Below are 27,539 nucleotides of genomic sequence, written 5' to 3'. Positions count from 1 at the left end.
CATGTCCAAAAGAGCTCATGTTTTTCTCTAAAACTTTCCTCACAATGTAGGCAACGACGGCACCGTCATTGGTGTGGCATTTAGAGCTATTTTTGACCATTTTAAGGCCATTTTTAGCCATTTTTAGACCAAAAATGTCCCTTTTTGCCCGTAAAAAGCCCACACGAACTGGAAAAAATCCCTAAAATTGAGGAAAAATCCCATTGGGTTCAAATTTCATGTTGAACCACATTTTTCCATTTGGTAAGTACTTTGGACATGTCTTTTATGTCAGCGTACGAAACTTGCTATTTTTTGCCAAGATTGTCCGCATTGAACTTTCTAGGCAAAACGAGCATGCCGCTTCGATACACTTGAAATTTGTACATTTCTAAAGCAAAATAGGCATATATTTATGTAAAAAAGCATGCCATAGTGCCACGTCTAGCGCCTCGTCTGCCCGACAAGGTATGTACACGGTTGTAGTCGTGGCATCTATTTTCACATATATCACACTATGTACATCATAGCATTTGGTCCCACATAACAAAATCATTGAGAGTGAGGTAGATATTTTAATTTTCACATTATGCACATGCAACGACACGACAACGTATGGATTATCTACATTTGGTCCCTTATCTCTTGTGTGTGTTGTGCTTTCTCACAATCGATAGCTTATATTCACACCTGCACTCGAGGCTAGAACATTAAAAGAGTATCTTAGCTAGATTCTAAAACCAACACACACATGGCAAACATCAAAAGAATGGTTGCATCAATTATCTTTGCATTGATAAGCATCTACAGTTGTAGAAAAAGCACGACAAGTAAGTTGTGACTCGAGTCTGATCGCATTTTGATTTTTTGAAGGTCTTTGTTAAAAATAAGACATCCAAATTGTTTTCTCTTCTTTGATTTAGGAGGTATGACTCAAATTTAAATAATTATAAACTTATATTTTACCACCTTAGAACTCAAGCTTTGATTTTCTTTTTCTAATTACAAACAATGCTCAATAGGAGCTACGTATATTGATGGAGAAAAACACTACAAACATCTTGGCTTTTACATGAACCCGCAATATGTCGAGTACACAGAAAGACAAAATGAAGCATGACAATAGCAAACCATAGGCTCCCAAGAGAAACTTCCTACCACCACAAGGCTCAAACACAAACGAGTCGATCCCGAATGCAACACATTCGAGTTACACCTTAGAACTTAGGCTCAAGTTTTATATAAGCACCCTTTTTTTCAAAGGACCCGTCCATTGAGAAGGGGTGTCTGAATGGTATGCTTTTCGTCGGGAAGGCCTTGCACAAAAGTAGTGACATACATGTGTAGGGCTAGACCACTAAAGGTGGGTGGGAAGGGGAGAAGGCCTCGTGTACACCTTTCTTTCTACCAAGATATGCTCGTCTCCATGTTCCGGGCTCTTTAAGCCGACCTCTCGTTCATCACCTTCCTTTCCTTCGTACAATATTTGTTGCTTTAGCAACCAGCTGTCGATAGATTTTCTCAGACGGTTTAATTTGAGCTTGAAATCATCAGTGTTTAATTGAAATGTCAAAGAGATTGAGCGAGTTGTTTCTGTGACATGTTGACGAAGGTGAAGAGGGAGTGGGTATAACACAAGTCCATAGAAAGGATAGAGGACAAAGCGCCGAAAGGGTGGGGACTTTCGGAATGTGCGCCAGAAGTTAAACATGACCATGAAGATGTAGTGGAAGGTTCTGGGCAGAGCTTCCAGAAGCAGGCAGAAAATATTTATCACATTGTTGAGGCGAGCAAGAAACCAGAAGGAGAGGATGAAAATAATGATTGTTCCAAATTTATTGAAGACAAGCATGTCTTGAATATTGTGTCGGCCGCCCGACTGAATGGCTACCAGGGCGCTGGCAAAGCCCACCACCTGCACACAAGAAGTTTTAGACAAATTCCCACGTTGCATTTATGATGACATCATGAGCGTCTCTAGGCAAGGCGTACTACTGGCGTTACCGAGTTAGATATGCTAAGCCACTGGCGTAGCATATCTAACTAGGTGGCGGTTGGGGAGTCCGCATGTAGCTACAGCCTACCTATGCTACGCCTAGCCTGTAGAGCTGATAATGGTGAACACTGTGGAAACATAAGTCAAAGGGAAGTCCACCACCTGACATGCCACCGCCACCGCCATGAGGAGGCTGGCCACACACGCTGCTCGAATCACTTTCTCGCTGTATTTAACAAACTCGCCACTTTTGGGTGGCATCGCACCCACCGCACCGGCCATGAATGCCCCCATCGCGAAGAAGAAACCCAAGCTGTTGCAGCGTGCAAAGCGTAGCATGCGGTTGCTGGATGAGTCTAGTGGAATCCCTGCATACCCTTGCGGTGTCTGCACCCACCCTTGGAATGCCAGTGCTGCTACCAGCACCGCCCCTACCAAGATTGTGTTGGAATATTCCACGTACACCTGCCGGTCTTCAAGTAGAATCCTCTTCACCTCTGCCTGTTCCTCTATCGCTGCCACCATTTGTGATCCCTTTGTCCCCTTTATCCTACTGGCTGCCTCCAGTGGAGAGTCATTATGAGATGATTGATTACTTATGCCGTGATGATCCACCATTTGTGCCTCCAATGGATAGTCAATATCAGCTGATTGAATTATGCCGTGATGATCCACCTCCACAGTATTGATCAGGAATTCACCTACCTTCGTAGTGTTTTTCACAATATCCTTCACTAGATGCACCATCTCCTGCTTAATTGGCCACTTCACGAAACATTGCATAATTACTAAGCTACTCTTGGAGAAAGCCCCCCCACTCACCAACTCCGCCAGCATCCTCTCAATGAGATCCTGACGATATTTTTGCGTGCAGCTATTTTCGAATACCTTATTGATTGCGGTCTCTAGATGGCCCCAGACAGCTTTGTCAATGCCGATGTTATCTGTCACCCCACGGCGCGCTATGCATCCTGCTGCTAGCCATCTTCTGCTTAGTATAGCCTCGGTCATGTCAATTGCCCATTCTAGTTTCCTTCTCTCTTGTTCGGCTTCTCTAATATGATGGCGGTACGTTTTGGCCTTTTCAAAATTGATGGGCTGCATCAGCAAGTTGCTTTTGCTATATAATTCAGGTACTTCCATAGCTTGGGCCCAAACCAATCAGCAGTAGTGAGACCTAAGCTGTCTTTAGCTTGTAGTTCCTTGTCCGGGGCATATTTTTGCAAGATCTCCGTCACGGTGCTCTTGTCTCCATAAACAACAGCAAAATGTAGAGCATTGAATCCTCCAGGGCACCATACTTCTGACTGCAGTTGGTTAGGTTCTAGGAAGACGGCATTGGGAGCGAAACAAGACTCAAGGTCGAGGTCGGAGATGGAAAACCGGCTAGACCACACTTGTTCCCTTCTTTCTTGAAGAAGAACGGGGATGAATAGTCTTTGGATCGTTGCAGTAAGGTTCTTGTCACATTGTTTATCGGGTCGATGCGCATGACACAACAGCTCTCTTACTACTGCACTATGACCTCGGCAGCTGGCAAGGTGTAAAGGGGTCATTCCATTTTCATCAACTGCATCCACGTCATGTTCTGTAATATGCAACAATGCTTTTGCGCCCTTTGCTGTCTTTTACTTTACTCCCACCTGCATCCGCCTGTAGAAGTAACTTCACAATGGAAACATTCCCATGGTAAGCTGCTAAATGTAATGGCGTATAGCCTTTTAATGTTTTGGTCTTCGCCTTCACCTGCACAATACTGTACGGCACTTTGAGCAATTTCTCCACGCACTTGGCATCTCCCCATGCAGCAGCAAAATGTAAGGACGCCCATCCATCATCAGGGGAAATATTTTGCATCAAGGGAATATTCTGTACGTGACAAGATATTTTGCCAATCCTGAACTGTAGGACGCAGCTTCACATAAAACGAGACAAATTAAAATTATACCATTTTTTATTTAATTTCAAGATCTTACCCTTAATCTTATATATATAATAAATTTACCGTTTTAATTTTAAGACGGTTTATTGATTACCTTTTATTTATTTTTCTACAAAAGCAGAAATCATAATAAAAAGACAGAGAGAGTACAGGGCTAAGGAACCATGGTTTTTTTTTTTAATTTCATATATACTCACTCAAAACGAGCGAGTGATATTGTATTAAAGCTAAACAAAAGTACATAAAACCCATGCTCAGACGGTACAAAAGCACCACAAACGTTCATCATATGCATGGTTACATGATATAAACACCCCATAAAACCACAACACAATCCAGATATGTAGGCTTTTTACACGGAATCCTTTAACTGATACACAGGCCTTAAATTTGGAGGCCATTTTGGGCGTCATTGGCATTTTGGGCATCAAATGAAGGCTAGAATGGTCCACAAAGGCTTCACCATGAAACTTTCTTACTAAGGGCAAGGTGTCATTAGACTCCCAAGTATAAGAAGTAGGGTGTTGTAACTTGTGTTGTAACTTGTGTATTCTTATTATCTCAAGGTTAGATACTTCAAAATACTATGCAATTTTGAATATGAGCTCTCTCATGTTTCAAATGTTTATTATGAATGCATGCATGTGTAGAGGTGTCACTTGTTATATTGTAGTGACATAGTATCGTACAATGTTAAACGTCATTTGAACTACACAACTCAAAAATCGATTGACGCTCAACTTTTATAGGTTGAGTGTAATTTGAAGCTCGATAAATGTAGACTAGGAGTCGTATATATTTAACCAAAATCTAAAGGAGGGAGTCAACTTTAAGGCCTGCTGATACAAGATCCTCCCACCTCCCACAAGGCAGACCATCCTCGTTAATAGGTGTCACGGGATTGATTCAAGGGATCAACGACGCGCAACGGATCCACCATCGATTCATTTCAAGGAAGCACAAAAAAGAATGGTCCTCATCCACTGTCAGGGTTCGACCCTGCGACCTACCCCTTCACACACCCACACTCAATCCATCTCGCCTAGCGCGCCACGTTGAAAGCTATGCGAGGCCTGTACTATATAACTCTTGTCCCCCCCGCTGTGTTGATCCGCCGACCGCCCAAAGCTCTCCTCCTCGCCGAAAATACGCCCCCGCCGTTGATCCCTCGAGTGACACCCTGTCACGGGAACCGAATAATAGAGATCGATAGCAAAAGATAGAGAAATAGATCTTTGTATTGATGAATCTTTGTAGAGTTTTGATACAACAGAGGAGCAAAATATATGGGCGCACTCCGTTGTACGGAGCTCGAACCTCCCGACCACCCCCGAGCTTCAGTTCGCTTGCATGCAGCGTCTCACTCGCACTCGCACTCGCACTCTCACTCTCACTCTCACTCGCACTCGCACTCGCAGAAGAAGAGATCAATGAATGATCCCCAAACGCACCACCCATCGTGCTTTTATCCTTCTTTTCCTCGAAAAGCCTGCACCATCTTCGTACCAAGTATACCTGCGAGAATAATATAAGAACGTGATCGCTAAGCGATCCGTAAAGGTTAGATTTCTATCATGACATTTTGCACAGATCCTGTTTCACACATTGATTTCTGCATCGCCTACAAAATAGCCAAAAGAACATACTCGCGCAACCAATTCAACATGATAATCAAAGTAAAAAAAAAACATATTATATACCTTCATAATCTCAATTTTCATACTCTACCATGAAGAAACAATCCACTTCTTGGTTGATAGCAGGGAGAACTGTATGATGTTGTATGTCTGTCTGTCCCTGTGTACACTACACTGCTGCTGCTTTCTGTTTGTTTTCATCATAACTTTTATAAACGAACTCAGAACAGAGCAATCCAGGTACTCAAAACGACGCGAATAGGTATGATCTACAAGGCAACGCGAACAGAATTGCGAAAAACGTCTCTGTTTGGCTAAAAACGCAACTTTTAGGTCGTGACTCATAAAACCTATATTTTTGGGTCTCCACTACTTTTACAACTTATTTTAAGCCTACCCATGCATTTTAAGTTAAAACACATAAATATAAAACATTGATATTAATAAAAATCTCAATTTTACTGTTCATAGACAGACTATCTGTTATTCATTAATCTTTATCAAATCCGTCTTTAGTGTATTATTTAAAAAAAAGAATATATGTTCTCTCTTAATATCTCAACTCATTCGTATAAGCTCTATTTAATAGACTATTCAACAATCTTTCAAATCGTGCTAACGAAAGATATGCCCTGCTACATTCTTTTCAACTTTAAGAACTTCAAAGACTAGTCCTATTACATTCTCCCCTTATCAAAATTAACTCTGTCCTCAGAGTTGGTCTAAAAAGAGAAAAATTCTCTTTGCAAAACACTAAGATCAACCCATGATGCATCCTCTACTATGGATAGTTCTGCCACTTAACCAAAACTTCCACAATGTCTCTATTTCTCAGATGTTTAAAACGCCTATCTAGTATTAAGTCTGGTTCTACAGTCAATGGTCCGTCATCTTTCAACTTAGAGTTGTCCTCTAAAACATGATGCACATTAGGAACATACTTTTTCAATAAACTCACATAGAATACATGATCATGCACTTAAACATGAGAAGGCAGTTCCAATTTGTAAGCTAATGAACCAATGCGCTTCAAAATTTTAAATGGATCAACAAATCGTGGAGACAATCTTCTATCATTTCCAAGAATCAAATGAGACTTCTCAGGAATAACCTTTAAAAAACCATATCACCAGTTTCATACTCCACAACACGATGTTTCTTGTCATAATACAGTTTATGTCTCTTTTGGGCTTCTCTAATATTCCCCCTGATTTTGGCCAACTCGTTATCCATCTTTTCAAGCATCTCACGTGACAGTTCTACCTTATTCCTTGAGCTAAGAAAATTTATGGTGTGGGACAGTTATAGCCATACATTGCTTCAAACGGGGTCATCCTAATAGATGAATGATATGAACTGTTATATGCAAATTCAACCAAAGGCAAATATTCATTCCAATTAGATTGGTTTTCATTGACATACATTCGTAACATATATTCTAAAATACGATTCACTCTCTCTGTTTCCCATCGGTTTGAGGATGAAAAGCAGTAGACATGCGTAGCTGGGTACCTATAGAGTCAAAAGTCGCTCTCCAGAAATGTGAAGTGAACTTAGAATCTCTGTCAGACACTATGCTCTTGGGCATGCCATGCAAACGAAATATCTCTTTCACAACAAGCGTGCAATGGTCAAAGCAGTATCAGTTATTTTCACGGGAAACACAAGAAACGTCTCACACCCTTGTCTCACCCCCCTCAAAAGTTTCATGGCAGAAATCAGAAGTGATTTAGTATTTCTCTCCTCAGCTTTAATCGCATGACCATCTCTGTTTTTAAAAACCAACTCACCCCTCTCACAATCAATCAATGCATGGTTCGCAGCCAACCAATCCATTCCCAAAATTACATCCCGTTCACCCATGCTAATAACATAAAATTCTCCCGAATGTTTCTCTTTGTTCAGCAAAAAAGGTAAGTTCTGAATATGACCCTGTGTATAATGTTTCTTCCCATTGGCCAATTCTACAGGTCTCCTAATATGGGAATCAGAATTCAATTTCAAAGTCTGTGCAAGCTTGTTAGACATAAAACAATGCGTACTACCCGAATCAATGAGAAAATTCACAATTTCAGTTCCTATCTTACCCCGAATTCTTATAACGGATGCCCTTAAATGATGGACAGACGTTGTCATGCATTTCATAGGAATTTCAGAGCACTTACCTTCCTCGCTCGCTTCCTCAATCGTGGTGTCCATCGCATTCATATTGGCTTCCATTCGTGCAAGAACAGCCTGATCGATCTCCTTATTTGGGCATTCGAACGTCTTGTGACCTTGCTCACCGCAACGAAAACATAACCCAAATCTCCTTGCTCGTTCTAGAAAAGCAGGATCATGTTGCCACCGCAGCGGTTGTCGTCTTCTTTGATTCTGATTTGCATCATTTTGACCCAAATTTTGATTGCGGTTGTTTACAGTATTCTGTCCCAAATTTTGATTGCGGTTGGTTACAGCATTCTGATTTGTACTCTGATTTCGATTGAAATTCTGATTCTGATTTGAAAAATTATTAGGTGGTCTTCTCTGATTATTTGTAAAATTTCTTCGGGGAAACTCAGTGTTTGTCTGAACAGGCCTATTCTGCATTCTATGCCTGGTAGGTATAATTCTGCTTGGAGTAGGGTTGCGGCTCTCATACTTCACCTTCTTCTCATAATTTTTGGCCTTCGCAATAGCATCCAGAAAATCGGTAGCCCCTGCCCTTTACTTGATAATACAGATCTTTACGCAGTCCTTCGATAAATTTGTTTGTCAACGCCTCTCCTTCTACTTCCGGTGCATACTTGTGAAGTCGCAAAAACTTCTCCTTATACTCATGTACAGTAAGACTTGGCTCGTCCTCAGGTTGCTGCTGAAACTTGTAAAACTCCATCTTTTTATCCATCTCATAGTGTGGAGAACAGTACCTTTTATACGCTTGCATTTTAAATTCCTCCCAAGTGATTGGAGTAACCTTTGTTCGTTGTTTAAGGTATGCTTTCCACCAAAGCTTTGCGGTTTGTCGAAGATGAACAACTGCAACCTTTGCTTTTGCCTCTTCAGAGAACTTCTTCAATGCAAAATAATCTTCTAACTCTTCAATCCATGCTTCGAGATCTTCACCAGTTTTCTCGATGCCATTAAACTCGTTAATCTTTGCCTTCTTGAAGACTTGCTGCAAAGCTGCCCTTTCAGAATCTTCATCTGCATCTTCTTCATCACGTTCCCTTCTTCGTCCTTTCCTTTCCTTAGTTTCCGCTTCGCCGTCATTCCGCTCTCTTTCGTGTGGACGACCGCGACGTCCATCACCACCGTTCCCATCATCATCATCTCCATCATCACCACCATCTCCACCGCTCGGTGCCCCAGCGCCCACTCGTTGATTATTGTTTCCTGGTGGAAGAGCATGGTTTCGTCTTCCTGTTCACCATTAATTTCCACATAGATATCAGGGTCTCGTGTTGCTTTGCCTCGCAGAGCCTCAGCACGCTCCCGATTTGAAATTTCCAGATCCTCTCGTAGTCATCGAATCAGGTATTCTTGCTCCTTTATCTTCTTCTCGTATCCGTCCATGTCCAGAATCAACCGCTTGCTCTGATACCAATTGTCACGGGAATCGAATAATAGAGATCGATAGCAAAAGATAGAGAAATAGATCTTTGTATTGATGAATCTTTGTAGAGTTTTGATACAACAGAGGAGCAAAATATATGGGCGCACTCCGTTGTACGGAGCTCGAACCTCCCGACCACCCCCGAGCTTCAGTTCGCTTGCATGCAGTGTCTCACTCGCACTCGCACTCGCACTCTCACTCTCACTCTCACTCGCACTTGCACTCGCACTCGCAGAAGAAGAGATCAATGAATGATCCCAAACGCACCACCCGTCGTGCTTTTATCCTTCTTTTCCTCGAAAAGCTTGCACGATCTTCGTACCAAGTATACCTGCGAGAATAATATAAGAACGTGATCGCTAAGCGATCCGTAAAGGTTAGATTTCTATCATGACACTTTGCACAGATCCTGTTTCACACATTGATTTCTGCATCGCCTACAAAATAGCCAAAAGAACATACTCCTGCAACCAATTCAACATGATAATCAAAGTAAAAAAACATAATTATATACCTTCATAATCTCAATTGTCATACTCTACCATGAAGAAACAATCCACTTCTTGGTTGATAGCAGGGAGAACTGTATGATGTTGTATGTCTGTTTGTCCCTGTGTACACTACACTGCTGCTGTTTTCTGTTTGTTTTCATCATAACTTTTACAAACGAACTCAGAACAGAGCAATCCAGGTACTCAAAACGACGGGAATAGGTCTTATCTACAAGGCAACGCGAACAGAATTGCGAAAAACGTCTCTGTTTGGCTAAAAACGCAACTTTTAGGTCGCGACTCATAAAACCTCTATTTTTGGGTCTCCACTACTTTTACAACTTATTTTAAGCCTACCCATGCATTTTAAGTTAAAACACATAAATATAAAACATTGATATTAATAAAAATCTCAATTTTACTGTTCATAGACAGACTATCTGTTATTCATTAATCTTTATCAAATCCGTCTTTAGTGTATTATTTAAAAAAAAGAATATATGTTCTCTCTTAATATCTCAACTCATTCGTATAAGCTCTATTTAATAGACTATTCAACAATCTTTCAAATCGTGCTAACGAAAGATATGCCCTGCTACATTCTTTTCAACTTTAAGAACTTCAAAGACTAGTCCTATTACACACCCCGTGTCACTTATAAACGAGGGCAGACCATGCCCAGGCCCCAACCAGCAAGCATACAACCGATTAAAGCCGAAGGAACACATACCAACAAAAACACAAGTCGAAAGAAGAACCAACAGCCCCAACTTCGAGGATGAGCAGTCACAGCGTTGATCGAGCCGAGTAGCACAGAAGCCAAGCTTTAAGAGGAAGCACACCCCTCCAAAGACCATTCACCTGTGCCACCACGATAGGCACATTCTGCCACAACGAGCCCACCCTGCCAGACAAGCATCATAAGATCTGGCCACCAATGCCTCTCGGGAAAGAGGAGGGAGGATGGCCTCTCCCTGCAGGCAAAAATTTAGGGGGAAAGAGAGGGCATGCCAAGGCTGGGGAAGCGACCGCCAGAAGGCCCCCACCAGGGCAAAACCCCACCACCAGAGCCACCAGCTTGAAATCGGCGCGATGCCACCATCCTGCCTGAGCTTGCCCCCTGCCGGCAGGCGTCGCCTATGAGCTCCCCAACTCTACAACCTCGCGGGAAGGGTAAAATGCAAGCTAAACCCAGGCCCACCCCTCTGTCGAACCATGTTTTTTTTTTTTTGCCAAACTCACAACTGTGAGTAGTGTTTTTACTATTAGCATAATAACAAAACAGATTACATCCTGTCCATGCTCAACACGAGCCATGGAGCTCATACACAAAGGATACTACCACAATCCGACCACAGACAACAAAAAAGAAATGGTTACATAACCCCGAAGGGGTGCCACCAAGACTATCATGACTTCTACTCACGAGACAGCCTCACCCTCTAGGGAACCCCTAAACAACATAAACTCCCAAGCATACAAGACAAGTACATTCGACTCGGATTTTACATGGAGCCGTAACCATACAGTATGACCAAACAACTACAACCAATAATGACCATACATAGGCTTTTTGCCAGGAAGCCAATAACCTACAAAGCAGTAGACCCACGAAGCTGGGACTCCACAACAAGGCCCAACCAGACGCAACCAAACCCTCCACAGTCCTCGCAACTGAACAAAAGTTCCATCATACCGTACCACTGTATCTGAGAAAACCTCGCAGCACCAGAACCGAACAAGGACAACAACACACAAACCAGAGCGAGTAGAGGTTTTGACACCATCTGCTTTGCCTGTCCATCATCAACCCTGATTCCAAAAATGGATGGTCGTCGAAGCACTAGTCCAAGTCGATGCCGATCTACCATAGCCAAAACCTCCCCAGCTCAGCACTCCCTCCTTGACCCCAGGACATCCCGCCGGGAGCCCCTCCTGGCTCATGCAGTAGCACCAAGGCTGTCAAGGCAACAGAGCGTCGAGCTAGGTTTCAATGAGCTATTGGTACAACTCTTATGTTTGAAGAGTTGCTACCTTTGTCGAACCATGTTTCTTATACAAGAACCCACGGTGGGTGCCATGAAAAAGACAGCACGGGACAAGTGCGAAGGGGCTAGATTCTGATACCTAAAATGGGGGGAACCAATAAGGGGGGAATGGGGCATGCCCATCAAAAAGAGAGCTTCAGTTTTCACCCTAGAAGCTACCACCACAACACAATTACCACTAAGGAGAATTCTCAACATCATGGATACATGGCTGGATATAACATTTACACATCCTGAGAGGGTGGTTGGGATCTAAATTCTCCCTTGCTTGAGGACAAAGAACTCAAACCTTAGGAACATCTTGTTCTGTCTTTAAAGAATTCATAGCATACTGCACATTAGAATTCACATTATCTTCTTCACAAGAAGAAACAAAAAAAACTAAAATGCACATGCTTTCCATCTACGAAAAGTGACAAAAAGTAATCGTGTTTATGATTGCAGTGCAAATTATTTCCTAAACTATGCAACCATTCTTAATGTCCCAGAACCACATCAGCTTTGTCCATGTTCGTGACCTAGAACTTCAAGTCAAGTTTCGTTAAGCTAAACATTAAGCTAAACTCCTTGTAAAATTGTGTCCCAAACATCCTTATCATGTCCAATCATCTATTCCATAAGAACAAGTAGTATGGGGAAGCTTCAATTTCTTGACTAGCTTGTAATTAAGAAAGTTATGAGTCACTCCGTCATCCATTAAAATGCAAACTCTCTCTTCGTTAATAGTGTCATGCATATAAAACAACCTATGTGGACCAAAAGTGGACTACCACATAGCTACAAAGACACAACATCTTTGGCGATGAATCTAGGGTCAAGTGTTGTACCATGTGTAAAGCCTTCACTTTCCTTTGGATGCTTCTACGTGCTTATTTTGAAATCGTGGACAATCATTCTTTGAATGCTTATTAGAAAGAAATTTTTAGCAAAGTTTTTCCTTCTTGGTATGCTCCAAATAAGATCAATCATTACGAGAAATTTGGACTCAATTTTGGGCCTTGTAAAAAATGCCAACTCAGCAAAGAGAGAGGTAATTTTGAAAAATACAAAATTAACTTTTTTAAATTGTATTTCTCATAGTACATACGTAAAATTTTACTCAATCACTTAAATGCATACTCGTAAAAGATGCTTTTTGAGAGCTCAACTTAAGTGTGCACAAAAAACCATGTCCATAAATCTTAAAGAGTGATGTGATGTGCGATGAGAGAAAACACATAAGAGATGTTTTCAAAGTACAAATAGAATACCACATATGTATTTGGAACGTCCAAATATCTTAGTATAGTACTTTAAAACGCTCAAATATGACATCTCTATCTCAAGATATAGCCTTTTTAAGCCTAGGGCCTCCGGAGGTCAGAATCAAATCAATAGAAGTTTGAGAGACCCCTTATGGACATCTATTCGCTTGGTTTTGACCCCTTCATTGTCTTAAGTAGTACATATTAATTGCTAGCAAGCAAGATCCGTTCAAATTTGCATTGCAAGTAGCTCATAAAAAGATGATTGATGCTTATGCGAGATGTACACGTACAAGTACTTCACTTTATAGGATAGTAACATCGGGTCATAAAAATATGTTCGACGCTTGTACAAGATGTCACTATCAAGTGTCGGTGATAGTAATAACTTCGACATTTTCAAAAATGAAAAAGAAGGCTTTCACGCTTCTTGTATCCTTTGACACACGAGAAATCAAAACTAGAACGCTACCAAGTATTGTTGCTAGAGTGGCCTCCATCCTTCTTTTCCTTTTGTAGATCATCATCAAATTTCTCAGCATGTTTAATTGCTTCATCCAATGTTTTTGGATATTGATACTTAATGTGAAGCTTGTATTCTTGTTGGAGACCTTGAACAAAAGCCCTTTGCTTCTAGAATTCATTTAGATCATCCACAATTAGTGTAATATCCCTATACTTGGATATATAATCTATAAGAGACATGCAACCCATGCAACAAGTGTCCCATGATATTTTTTATTTGATTGCTTGTTGTCTGTCAAGAGCTCCTTGCGTAGAACCATTTTGAACTCATCCGAAGACATTGGCTAGCCTCAAGCAGAAAAGGCATCCAACACTTGTACGATTTCCTTTTAGAGATAAACTAGTATATGTGGTTGTTTCCTGATCTAAGGTACCTCCCTATTCGTGAATGTCGTGCCACTTGTATAAGAAGGTCAAAATTGCATCCTTTTTGGATTCTCATTCGTCACCCTTAAACTTTGGAAAAGTTACATTCTTGAGTTGAAAACCTATAGCTTTATTTGTATGCTTGGATTTCAAAGTGGACTAGGAGATAACATTGTGCCTACCCATTTTGGGCTCTCTCTCACTCTACAAAACGTGGTAAAAAGGTGCGGTAAACGTTTTGATATTTTCATAGTGAGTGCACAATCTGGGTCCGGTTGGTTGGCACTTTCTTTGCCAACACCGATTTACTTCGTGATTTGTGCTTGGTCTAGGTACCATCAATCCCACTAGCCCAGTTCTACCCTCTTCGATGTCACTTAGTGTCGTGGGAGATAAGCTCACAAAAATTCATATGAAGTGATTGAGCATCTACTCATTGCTCAATAGGTGATGCATTTATCATTAAGTTCATTGCAGAATATGTGCTGAATGTGAGATAGTGATATCTCTATAAAGGGGTTTCTTGATAGCAACTACCATGGTTTCTTGCTATTAAGAATCTAATTTTTATGCCATAATAGTAGATGATCAAAATATAGTTCATATTTTCATTTTACGAAAAGGTGCAATATATAGTATGTGAAAGATTAGAACGTGAAGCTATAATTGGCAAATTACACTTTTGATGAGGGAAATCTATTTTCAATTGTAATAAAATTTAGGAAAAATTACGAAAATACCCCTCAAATTTCAAAAATTCCCAAAATACCTCCGATATTTTGTCATATAATTGCCAAAATGCCCTTCAAATTTACCAAAACTCCCAAAATAGCCCCGGTTGTGAGAGTAAATTTCTCAAAAAATAAAATTTATTGTAGGGTTTCACAAGAAGAGTGATTGTCTATCGTACAAGATGCTAAAACTACAATTTGAGTTGGTTATGTAGGCTTTGGAGATAAATTGCTTCATTATTTTTAAACATAATTGCCTTTTTTGCGATTGTAACTGGTGACAAATTACATGCTAAACGCTAAAAAACGGATCTCAATTGTCAAAAACGAATGAAGATTAGAAAATCTTGAACAATGCAGCCAAAATAGGTACAAGGGTATTTTGAGAATTTTTGAAATTTGAAGGGTATTTTGAGAATTTCCTCAAATTAGAGGGGTATTTTGGTAATTTTTTCTAAAATTTATCTAGTTGAAAAGGAAAAAAGTTATTAAATTTTCCGCCTTCCCCCTCATTATGTCATAGGCTTCTACCTTCTATGCACCTTATTAAGCTCAATACAAAAGGACTTTATTGAAAGAAGAAAAAAGGCAGAAGAAAAGCTTACTCACTTTTTCTTCATCGAGGTTGACAAGAAACCGCCATATAATGTAAAGCCACGAATATATTACAAGCCATATATTACAAGCCATGTAGCTTGTGATACCTGATCACATGCGCTTTTTGGGTCGAGCTTGTCGATGAGGCCAAGCACCAGTTCCTTGTTGTTGCTTAGGGCCGCTGTCTTTGCAGCAAACCATAGATATGTTTGAGGGATATATTTCTTATCGGACTGCAGGATTAAGAAAGCTGCCAGCTGTTGTTGATGATCATCCGGACATAGTTCAGCTACACTTGTAGCCATGCCTCGAATAGATGACGTTCCTTATCATATAATAGCCAATTGTGTTCCTATACTTGCAACAATTCAGTCGAGTTAGAATCACACATGTACTCTGCATGACATGAAGTTCATTTGAAAAACAAACGTTTTCTAGGCTACATTCTCCCCTAGCCCCAGTTATATCGACCGTTCGATCGAATTAAAAGTAAAGCCAAAACTGAGGTTGCTGGGAGTAATCTGTTCTACAGTTCAAGCTGGGAGTAATCTGTTCTACAGTTCAAAACTATGAGACCTTGCTTTCTATCAAAGCCCACACAGGCGCTGGCCGTGGGAGGTAGGCCGGACCATCGACACGTCCCACCCCAGCGCAACAGACCATCATCTCTCGAAAACAGACCATCATCATCATCCCCCAACTTTAGAATCACCCGAACGTGCAACCTAAGTTTATGGGGTGTTGTTTCTGCGATTGAGAACCGAAAACCGTCTTTACATTGGATGGTTCGTTGTGTTTATGATTCCCTCCTTCCTAGCTAACCCGATCCGAGTTTACTGGACCTTTTAACGGTTGGCTGTGCAAGCTATAGATATGCTAATTCTGGCTCTCTTGCAGGTACGTACTCAGAATGAAAGTGGGATAACTAAAATCTTGAAAATTTGAGGAGGTTTCACCCATATCTTTCAGCCTGCATGGGACCGATTTTAGGCTAAGTGCAACCTAATTTACCAGCTGGCTGCTGTACTGTGTTGAGTGAAATCATTTTCAAAACAAAAAAAAAGATCTAGATATTGATTGTTCTAGATACCTTAGATTTAATCCACTTGTCTACGAAGTCCATGTCCATTTGCAGGTAATCCAGAGTTATTAGCTTTAGTCGTCTAGTCCATTGAGAGTTACATTCTAAAACAAAAAACAACACGTCAAATTTTAAACGCAACTATTCAAAATCAAAAGGCCTGAAAACCTAAAATGTATGCAGAATGGTGTTGATGCTCCCCAATTTTTTGTAATTACCTCATTACTATTGGTTCATATGGAAGCAACATTTTGTAAAGCCCCACAATGTGATTTTGTTCTCTACTCAATATAACGTTCTCACGCCCTTTAAGGTAAAAAAATAAATAAAAAATCGAAAGGCCTACAAAATTTATTCAATAACGTATAACTGCAGGTTTGTCTGCTGCCAGACAGCTAGACGTATTGCCACTCTGAATTAGCTCACCAATGATTTCTTCCTCTGTTTTTTTTTCGACACACTAGAGGGCACAGGGGGAGGTGCTTATCCCTTCCAAATATTAGCCATGTTACATGGTCGGGGAAGGGCCGTGTACCATCGGGCAAGAGCCACGCATAGGCATCACCATGGCCACCTAATTGATGCACCACATGGTGGGAACGACGGAGAGAACTCGTAGCAACCAGCTAGGAATGTCCTCCTCGGGTGACCCACCCCAAGAGGAGGATGCACTCGAGTGTCCAAGGGCAAGAGCCCTAGCAACGTGAACACCAGATGAGCACAAGGTGTCCCTCTAGAGTGTGACCCAATAGGGGATTTGAACCCACAACTCGTAGGTTGAGAGGCCAAAGCCTTACCGTTAGACCAACTCTTTGGGGACGATTTCTTCCTCTGTTTCCGACACACCAATTATTATCTCATGATAACGATTGATTTCTTCTTCTGAACAGACTTCACAAAAAAAATCGTGTCAAATTTGAAACGCAACTATTCAAAAACAAAAAAAAAATTCCCATAAAAAGCATTGAGAGTGAATATTAGATAAGAAACAAGGTTACAAATTACAATATCTCCCAGCTACTTGTACCTCGCTGGTTTTGTAATCTCCCCCAGGATATTGCAACTATTCAAATTTCAAAGTCTAAAGCCCTACAAAATTTATTCAATAACCAGCAGGTTTGTCTTTTTTTTTTTTTTTCACCAGAGTAATTAGCTTTAGCGGTCTAGTGACTAGTCCATTGAAAGTTACCCAGAATTAGGTCAGCAATGGTTTTCGGCACATCAATGATTTCTTCGACTTCTGAACAGATTTCAAAGAAAAAACAACACGTCAAATTTTAAACGCAACTATTCAAAATCTAAAGGCCTACAAAATTTATTCAATAACCTGCAGGTTTGTCTGCTGCACAGCTAGACGTATTGCCACTCTGATCTCCATGCTTGCTTTTAATTATAGTCGCTCGGCTATATAACTAGCTAGCAAATAGAGACTGTAACTCTCGATGTCTACAGTCCAAGATAACTTCCTTCTCGGCCAACTCGGGAATAAATGGTTGCATCTAATAACAAGAAAGCATTGTCCACATCGACGTGTACATCTCCTGCTCAGCCTTTACACACTAGTGCTGAGTCCTGACTGCACGAAGGGCCTTCCTTTGCGTGAACACGACGTCTCCTGTTCATCATATCAGCCCACAAGAAGTTTTGGACGGATTCTCACAATAATTCCCACATTGTGACTTACCTCAACATCATGAGCTTCTATGAGAGAGGGCCTGCATACCTAGCTAGGTACGATTGGGGCCAAGGGCCCCGCCGGCCTGGTTTTGGGGGGGGGGGACAGAGGTCCCCTGCCCCAATCGTACCTAGCTAGGTATGCAATGCCTCTCGAGCAGAAGCTCATGATGTTATGCATTGTATGAAAAACTATGAAAAAGACTCATTTTCTATATGAGAAAATTTCTAAATCTTCTTGTAATAGTGTAAGCTTCTATACTTTTAATATAAGATGAGTTAGGAATTTGTGCGCATGAGTTCAAGGCTTGTTTGATAGATCCTTTCTATTGCTTGACAAACATTTCCTTTCATGCATCCTCCCACTTATTCTATCAGTAAGATATATTAAATTTTATAGACGTCATAGGATAAATTGAATATGAAATGACACATTGGAGTTGAAGACTCAGTTGTGAGACTTCTTGAAGGTTATTTAGCATCTCTATCATTGGTTCTCTCTATGACATCAAGAACATATTATTCATGGGTTCTTGCATGAGAGAAGGAGAGAAAGGTTGAACCACCCAAGTGTGGTAAGAGTGGTTTTGTTGGTTTTCTCACCCAATGTGATAGATTGGGTTTTCCAATTCCTTCTCACAAATATAGTAGGTTGGTTCTCAAAATTCCATTGAATAGTTTACTTAGGTATCAAGACTCATCGTGCAAGCCTATTAGCATTGCCCGTATGACATTCAAAACCTGCCCCGTAATGGGGTCTTCTTATTGTGCTACAAAACGTGCCTATCATGGCTACCTGCATGAAGAAGAGGAGGAATCTTAAAGTTTGGTAGATTAATTATCAGAGTTTCTTGCCCTGTTGTAGTAGAGTGGCTCTCCCAGCTCCCTTTCCATTTTTGACTGCTATGCTAAGAGCAAGAGTTTCAAGGGGTCTTGCTTGTCTCATGCAGTATTTCTCAGAATAACGTAAATGAGGTAAGGAGCTCTACGTTTTCCATTGTAATATGAGGAATCACTTGGGTTTCCTTTGAAATAGAAACTTTTGGGGCTAGTTTTTGTCACAAATTTGACCGCTCTCTCTCTCTCTCTCTCTCTCTCTATCTATCTATCTATACCTCACATGTACAATGCTAGGAATTGCATGTGCCATGTACGTGTTTTGTTTTGAAATGCAGACTGCCTTCTTTTATAGTAGGGAATGTTGAGATGAGGTAACATTTGGAGTCTTTTATCTCTCTCTATGGTGCTAGAAAATGTGTTTATCATGGCTACATACATTAAGAAGGAGAGGAAGCTTGAAGTTTGGTAGATTGGTTATCAGATTTTCTTGCCCCGTTGCAATAGATTGGGTCTCCCATTTCCTTCTCCATTTTGGACAGCTACGTTGCTCGTGATTAAGAGAAAAATTCTAGTTCATTGACATGTGGACATGTCAAGGGGCCTTACTTGTCTCATGCAATATTTCTTTCTTAGCTTAACACAAATGAGGTAATGAGCTCTACATTTATGACTGTAGTAAGAGGAATTACTTGGGTTTCCTCTAAAATAGAAAATATTCCGGCTAGTTTTTGGCACAAACTTTCTTGATTGCTCTCTCTCTCTTTATCTATCTATCTATCTATCTATCTATCTATATATATATATATATATAGTTTTTTAGGAATTGCACGTGTCATGTAGTTTTTTAGAAATATAGAGTGCCTTTTGTCATGAGTGTGAATCACGCACTTGCTTGATGTTAAGATATGTTGAGATGCGGTTGTATTCGACCTCTTTTTTCTGTGTGTGTGTGTGTGCGCGCGCACGCGCGCACGTGCGCTTTACAAGGCTAGGAATATATTGCATATGTTTCATGTGTAAAAAAAAAGAAATAGAGCGGCTTTTCTCATGAGTGTGAATCATGCACTTGCCTGATGCTTGGAGATGTTGAGACGAGGTTCCATTGGGCCTCTTTTAGTAGTTCAATATGTATAATCAATTTAGACATCATGGCAGCATGATAGAGCATAGGCTAGCAATTGCATGTTTCATGTGTAAAAAAAAAGAAATAGAGCGGCTTTTCTCATGAGCGTGAATCATGCACTTTCCTGATGCTTGGAGATGTTGAGACGAGGTTCCATTGGGCCTCTTTTAGCAATTCAATATGTATAATCAATTTAGACATCATGGCAGCGTGATATAACATAGGTGTAGTAGTCCCAATGGTCCCGAAGGCTATGGTGCAAAGGTGTAGAGAGGTAGCTAGTGGTCAAAAGTGATTGAGAGAGAGAGAGAGAGAGAGAGAGAGAGAGAGAGAGAGATGTTTTAGCAGGGTGATAGACTAAATCACTCCAAAAGAAATCTTAAATCTCTCAAGTATTGTAGCATTAATATTTTTTATCCAAGTGCTCAAAAAAGAGCTATGTTTAGTGTAATCCCACGTAGCTTTTACTTGACAATTTACCTTTGAAATCATTATCTGAAGTTGAGAAAACCTACAAAGACATAGAGGATAGCTCGTGGCCAAAAGTGGCTATGATAGAAAGAGGGAGGGGGGAGGGAGACAGTTGTCTCAAAAGCTATAATTTTTCTTTAAACATTGTTCAAACCTAGGTTTAGTGCATTCTCACTTGCAAATTTGGAATTCACCTCTAAATTCCAACTGGAAAGCAAGAACACCTCCAAAGCTCAAAGGAATTTAGGGTGTAAAAAACATCAAATATACGCAAGGGTTTCCCTTTGCCACCACCCATCTTCACCACTCACATTTTAGGCAAAATCATTTTGTATTGGAGTGCTTGAAGATTGGTTTAGTGTACTTCCATCCATGGATATCTTATTTTAAAAAAGAGGGCCAAATAATCTCAATCATGATAAAGTCAACCACACAACATTGACTGTAGGTGAGACCATTTGAACCATCACCAAATTAAAGGCTTTTGCTTCTCTTTCTGGGCCCAAGGGAAAACACACCACGTCAAAAGACCGCCACTCATTGACACACATGAAAAATCCAAGTTTAGTGCAATCCCACCTATGAATTTTGAGATCCACCTCTAAACTTTCACCTCAAGATGATAGCACCTACGAAAGGTAATAGCACCCATGAAACTCAAAGCACCCATGTTTTGGAGAAAAGCATCCTAACTTAAGTGCAATCCCACCTACGAGTTTTGAGATTTATCTCTAAATTTGACCCCAAGGTGATAGCACGCATGAAACTTGGAGGAATTTAATTTAGAAATCTCCAAATATAGTGGAGGGCTAGCCTAATTCGTCGTTCCCTTCATCATCAGTGTTTTGAAAAAAAATATTTGGCTATGAGAGTGCTCTAAAGATCAGCTTAGTGTAGTCCCACCTAACAAATTTTAATATTTACCTTGAGATTTTCATTTTGACCTTGAGAACACCATAAGGTGATTGCACCCACGAAATGCAAAGAAAAAGCAATGTCAAGAGGACCGGTTTAGTGTAATCCCACCTGACAAATTATATAATTTTCAAATTTTCATTTAGACCTTGAAATCCCTAATCAAAGGTGAGAATGGCATACAGTTTAGAGAAAACCTTCAACTTTAGTCAAGATTTTCCTCCACCTTTGTCGCCTCGAATTCACTCATGCTGCCTTGGATTTTCTCACTCTTTGCCTCGGATTTGCTTGCCTTCAACCTTGGACTTGGCTTCTTGCTTTGGGCCTTGTCAATGACAAAAACCAATATATAGAATTAGCATCTTATTTTTTCTCTCTCTCTCTCTCTCTCTCTCTCTCTCTCTCTCTCTCACACACACACACACACACACACACACACACACACACACACACACACACACACACACACACACACACACACACACACACACACACACACAATGTGTTCGGGAAAAATGTGTCTCGGCTTAACATCATACCATTTTCTACCATTATAATAATAGACTTAGTTGTGGGGCAACTATGTCCACTATCACACGAATTCCTAAGATTATACACCAATTCCGCCCCAAGATCGAGGAAAACAATGCAAGAACACCCTAGTTTCCAAACTTTCCCCTCGTTAATAAAAAGTCCCGATTGAGGGCAAGGGGTGTTGAGAGAGAAGGAGAGAGCACAGAAGTAGAACCCCAAAGTGTGTAGAATACACACATGAGATGATGTATATATAGAGGGGACCTGGGTGCCATATATAGAGAAGCCATATATTGAGTAGCTTCACATATAAGTTCAACACCCCTGCTCAAATAAGGGTCCATAACTATGGATGAAAAAACCCTTGGGGGATCAAGGGAAAAACCCACAGCTCTATATACACCCACCGTTATATTATAAAAATCATTGAATATACAAATGTTTACGAGGAGCTACATCACTCCTTTTACAATGAATGTTTTATGAGGAGTTACATTACTCCTATCCTATCAATACAATAATGAATACAAAGGTTCAATAAAGAGGTGTAAAAGCTATCGATTAGCTTGTAATCAAAAGTGTCTCTGTGAATCTGCTGTGTAGCTTGTCATCAATATCGCATCACCAAACATGTCTTCATGTTGTCATCAATATGGCATCACCAAACATATCTTCATAAATCTTTTATTGTCACCAAGTTTGTCTTCATAAAATCAATTCTTTGATCAATCCTACATAGATCATAGACTCCAAAAAAAAACATGTCATGAAAATTATTAGCATCGTTAATGAAATAATTACGTTCACAATGCCATAAGAGATGGTTCGCGACGCCACTCTTTTGATGACATATATACGCACGACAACATATGGTACATAAAGTATAAACGTAAAAGTACAAAATGTGTGATTACGTGATACAAATGATATGTGTATATACTACATAAAACAACATTTATCAATGTAGTGATCAATGAATACCATCAAAGTATTAACAAAATATCATCATTATATCAATAAAAATGAATAAATGATCATGGTATCAACGAAAAGCATCATGATATCATCGAGAATAATCATTGTATCAACGAAACAACATCATGGCATCACCGAGAATAACCATGGTATCAACGAAACATCATCATGGCATCACCGAGAATAACCATGGTATCAACGAAACAACATCATGGTATCACCGAGAATAACCATGGTGTCAATAAAACATCATCATGGTATCAACAAAAATCACCATGGAATCAAGGAAATATCATCATGGAATCACCGAGAATATCCATGGTATCAACGAAATATTTTCATGGCACCACCGAGAATAACTATGGTATCAATGACATATCATCATGGTATCAACGAAAATCACCATGACCAAAGTATTAACAAAACATCATCATGGTACCATCAAAATCACTATGGTATCAATGAGAAATTATCAATAAAACGACGTAAACTATATCTCTAAAAGAATAATTATACGAGAATCAATGAACGAGTATATCATATAACAAAAGATCATGTACCAACAGTAGCTCGATAGAATTTGGACGATCATCAACGGCTCGACTGAATCGGAACGATGTGTAACTGGCTTCTGCAGCAAAGTTACGTCAGAAACAAATATATGATTGATGAAGAAAAATATAATTGAGAAGTTTTCAATTATGAGAAAAATCAAAAGCAAAAAGTAAAATTTTGATTTTCAAACATATTCGCAGTCCGAGACGATAACCCAAAATCGGTGCAGAATTTAGAGAAACTTTCTTCTGCAAAGTTATAGACCACATCGATTCCAATCCGCATCGCGAGTAGTTTCTTCTACAAAGTTGAAGAACACATCGATTCCGGTCTCTCACGTGGGTAGTTTCTGCAAAATCGTTTTCAATAAGCAGAAAAATAAAAAAAACAAAAAACGGAAATTGCTTTTTAGGGATGTACGCAGTCCTCGAACGATAACTCAAAATCGGTGCAGAATTTGAAAACACTTTCTTCTGCAAATTTGTAGACCACATCGATTCCGGTCTTTTCACGTGGGTGGTTTCTGCAAAATCGTTTTCAATAAGCAGAAAAATCAAAAACAAAAAGCAAAAATTGCTTTTCAGGTATGTACGTAGTCCGCGAACAGTAACTCAAAATCGGTGCAGAATTTGAAAACACTTCCTTCTGCAAAGTTGTAGACCACATCGATTCCGGTCTTTCATGGGTAGTTTCTGCAAAATCGTTTTCAATTAGCAGAAAAATCAAAAACAAAACGCGGAAGTTGCTTTTCAGGTATGTACGCAGTCCGCGAACGATAACTCAAAATTGGTGCAGAATTTGAAAAAACTTCCTTCTGCAAAGTTGTAGAACACATCGATTCCGGTTTCACTCTCAAGTAGTTTTTGCAAAATCGTTTCTAATTAGCAAAAAAATCAAAAACAGAAAGCAGAAGTTGCTTTTTAGGTATGTACGCAGTCCGCGAACGATAACTCAAAATCGGTGCAGAATTGGAAAAAACTTCCTTCTGCAAAGTTGTAGACTACATGGATTCCAGTCTCTACAGCGGGTAGTTTCTGCAAAATCGTTTCCAATTAGCAGAAAAATCAAAAACAAAACGCGAAAGCTGTTTTTCAGGTATGTACGTAGTCCGTGAACGATAACTCAAAATCGGTGTAGAATTTGAAGAAACTTCCTCCTGCAAAGTTGTAGACCACATCGATTCCGATCTCTTTCATGGGTAGTTTTTGCAAAATCGTTTCCAATTAGCAGAAAAATCAAAAACAAAACACGAAAGCTGTTTTTCAGGTATGTACGCAGTCCGTGAACGATTCCGGTCTCTCACGCGGGTAGTTTCTGTAAAATCGATTTTGATCAGGAGAAAAATCGAAAACAAAAACGTACTGCTCTGATACCATGTTGAGAGAGAAGGAGAGAGCACAGAAGTAGAACCCCAAAGTGTGTAGAATACACACATGAGATGATGTATATATAGAGGGGACCTGGGTGCCATATATAGAGAAGCCATATATTGAGTAGCTTCACATATAAGTTCAACAAGGGGAGAAGGCGAAATTCCACACCAAAATAGAGAAAAAGTATTGCAAAACCCTGGAAAACAACCAATTTTTAAAAAAACTTTCGATCTAGCAATCGAAAAGCGCCAATTGGGGGCAAGGGGAAAAGGTGAAACTCCACCCCAAAAAATTGAGAAAATTAGTGCAAGCTTGGCAATAACTTGAGGGCAAAGGGAAAAGGCCAAACTCCGCCCCAAAAGCACGGGTGCAAGACAATCGTCAAAGTACATGGGGTTCGCTTCGCAACAATGTTTGGAAAAAAAGTGTCCCATCTTAATATTGTGTGGTTCTCAATGTCAAAAATGCCAATCGAGGGCATTTACAGTTAGTGATCTCTTTCTAGAGTGCCTCGCACACCAATAAGGCATTATATGTAAACTTTGATTAAAAAAATTCCCCTTGGCAAATTAAAGGAAAAGAATTTTGTATGAATGAAAAACGGTTTTCTATATGCAAGAGCAAGGTGAGGGCAAGGGGAAAAGGCCAAGTTCTGCCCCAAAAGCATGGGTGCGAGATAGCCGTCAAAGTACATGGGTCTACCTCACATGGCTTGCAGTGTTTAGGAAAAATGAGTTCCAGCACAATATTGTGTTGTTCTCAATTTCAAAAATGCTGATTGAGGGCAAGGGGAAAAGGAGAATTTCTACCCTAAAATAGAGAAAAATAGTATAAAAATAGAATAAATAAAATTATTTTTTTAAAATTTCCCCTTGGCAAATTAAAGGAAAGGAATTTTGTATGTTTTAAAAGGTTTTTACACCTTAATGTCCAAACTTTCAAAACAACTATTTCCCAAAGTTTCATTTTAGGGAAAGGAAAAGGCAAAATTCCGCCGCAAAACCTTGGATAACAACCTTTCTTTTAAATAAACTTTCGGTCTAGCAATTGAAAAGAGCCAGTTGGGGGCAAGGGAAAAAGTGGAACTTTGCTCCAAAAAATCAAGAAAATCTATGCAACGCTTGGCAATAAGGTGAGGGGCAAGGGGAAAAGGCCAAATTCTATCCCAAAAGCATCAGTGCAAGATAACCGTCAAAGGACATGAATTCGTCTCGCATGGCCCGCAATGTTCCGGAAAAATGTGTTTCAACTTAATATTGTGCCATTCTCAATTTCAAAACTGCCGGTTGAGGGCAAGGCAAAAAGGTGAAATTTTGCTCCGAAATAGTCAAAATTGTGTAAAAAGTTCAAAAAATAAACTTATTTTTTCAAAATTTCCCCTTGGCAAATTAAAGGAAAGGAATTTTGTATGTTTGAAAAATGTTTTTTACACCCTAAATATTTTTTGTGCTACTTCATTAAGAAGATTCTTGTCAAAGACATCATCTTTGTGACTATGATATCCTCCTACACCAGACCATAAAAGCGCTTTTGAAAAAAAGTGTTATAGCTAGCATATATAATTTTATTGGACTTTCAAGACAAAATTCCCAAGTTCCCCCTCTACTTCTTTGGAAATGGATTGAGGCATCGAAAGTACTGCTTCATGAGCATATATACCAATTTATCAAAGGTCTTATGACTCTCATCCTTACGATAAAGAAAACATATCCAGGTGAAATGATTGGAGTCATCAAGTAACATCAAATAAAGGGCACTCTCAAGTGATGGAGCCTGCATAGGTACACCAAGGCTCCAAAATCTTCAAGGCTTCAATAGGTACACCAAGGCTCCAAAATATTCAAGGCTTACTTGCCCACAGGAGTCAGGACTATATACACATGCGCATTTAAGAAGCTCGTTCATGGGATCGACGGTGCGGAACTAAGGCGAGATGAGTGAGATGATCTGGATCGTTCGCGTGGTGGGGCCAGGTTCGGGGTAGGAGGTAAACTCGGACGACGAATGGCGGGACGATGTGGCGCCGAGTGGGTGATGTGGCCTCCAGACGGGCGTGAGATGGCCACGAATGATCCATGTCGGCATTAATTATGACGGGGGGGGGGAATCCGACATGATCACCGCCATGATTTTGAAGTGGGGTGTGTCACCTCAACTCGGGAGCCTGCAGGTCGTCCCGCCATGTCGCACGGGTTGCTTTCACTTTGCACCTTCTGTGTATAGCTTAGGAGATGGGCGTTCAACATTGCCATCTCTATTTTGGGGTTTGAGGGGGTGTTTTAGGGCATCACGCAGGTCTGTCCAAGGGGTTTGAAGGGCATCGCAGGCAAGGGGGAGCTCTGTCCAGGATTGCCCAGAGATGGCGGGCAAGGCAAAGAAGGGAGGGAGGAAGGGAATGAGGGGCGCCTACTCTACACCTCCACCAAAGAAGCCTGCTGGAAGGACTAGGGGGGGGAGCCAAAAAGCCGCCTGCGATGAGAGCCACACGGTCGAGGGCGAGGCCAGCGGGGCCCAACCCTGGTTGAGGAGGTCAAAGAGGTGGGGGGGGGGCTCCTTTTTGAAGTGTCTCAGCCCGATGTTGTTTCGGAGCCTTCGCCGGTCAAGACTGTTGCTCTGACTGGGGAAAGGAAGAAGAAAGCGGGGAATGGACCAAACAATGACGATGTTCCTCCATTGGCGGTTGTAGAACCGGAGCCATGCAAGCCTGCTGCTGCTATGACCAAGGAAGGGAAGAAGGGGGCTTTAAAGGCCCAACAGCCAGAACAAGTAAGAAAGTTCCCGGGCTTACCTGTGAATGTCCGGGTTTATCTGTGGACGTTTGGGTTTACTTGTTCCAACGTGTGCAGG

At 40.5% G+C, this 27,539-nt stretch overlaps 1 pseudogene; it reads right to left on the bottom strand.

Annotated features, from left to right (window-relative positions):
* Positions 1-1,336: 1,336 nt before the first annotated feature.
* Positions 1,337-26,944, bottom strand: LOC147433155 (uncharacterized; annotated as a pseudogene).
* Between the last annotated feature and the right edge of the window lie 595 nt (positions 26,945-27,539).

Source organism: Adiantum capillus-veneris, chromosome 20 (genome assembly GCF_014529385.1).
Source record: "Adiantum capillus-veneris isolate H3 chromosome 20, ASM1452938v2, whole genome shotgun sequence".
NCBI lineage: Eukaryota > Viridiplantae > Streptophyta > Polypodiopsida > Polypodiales > Pteridaceae > Adiantum > Adiantum capillus-veneris.
The sequence above is the reverse complement of the archived record's forward strand: the minus strand, read 5'-3'. Positions and strand labels throughout refer to the sequence as shown.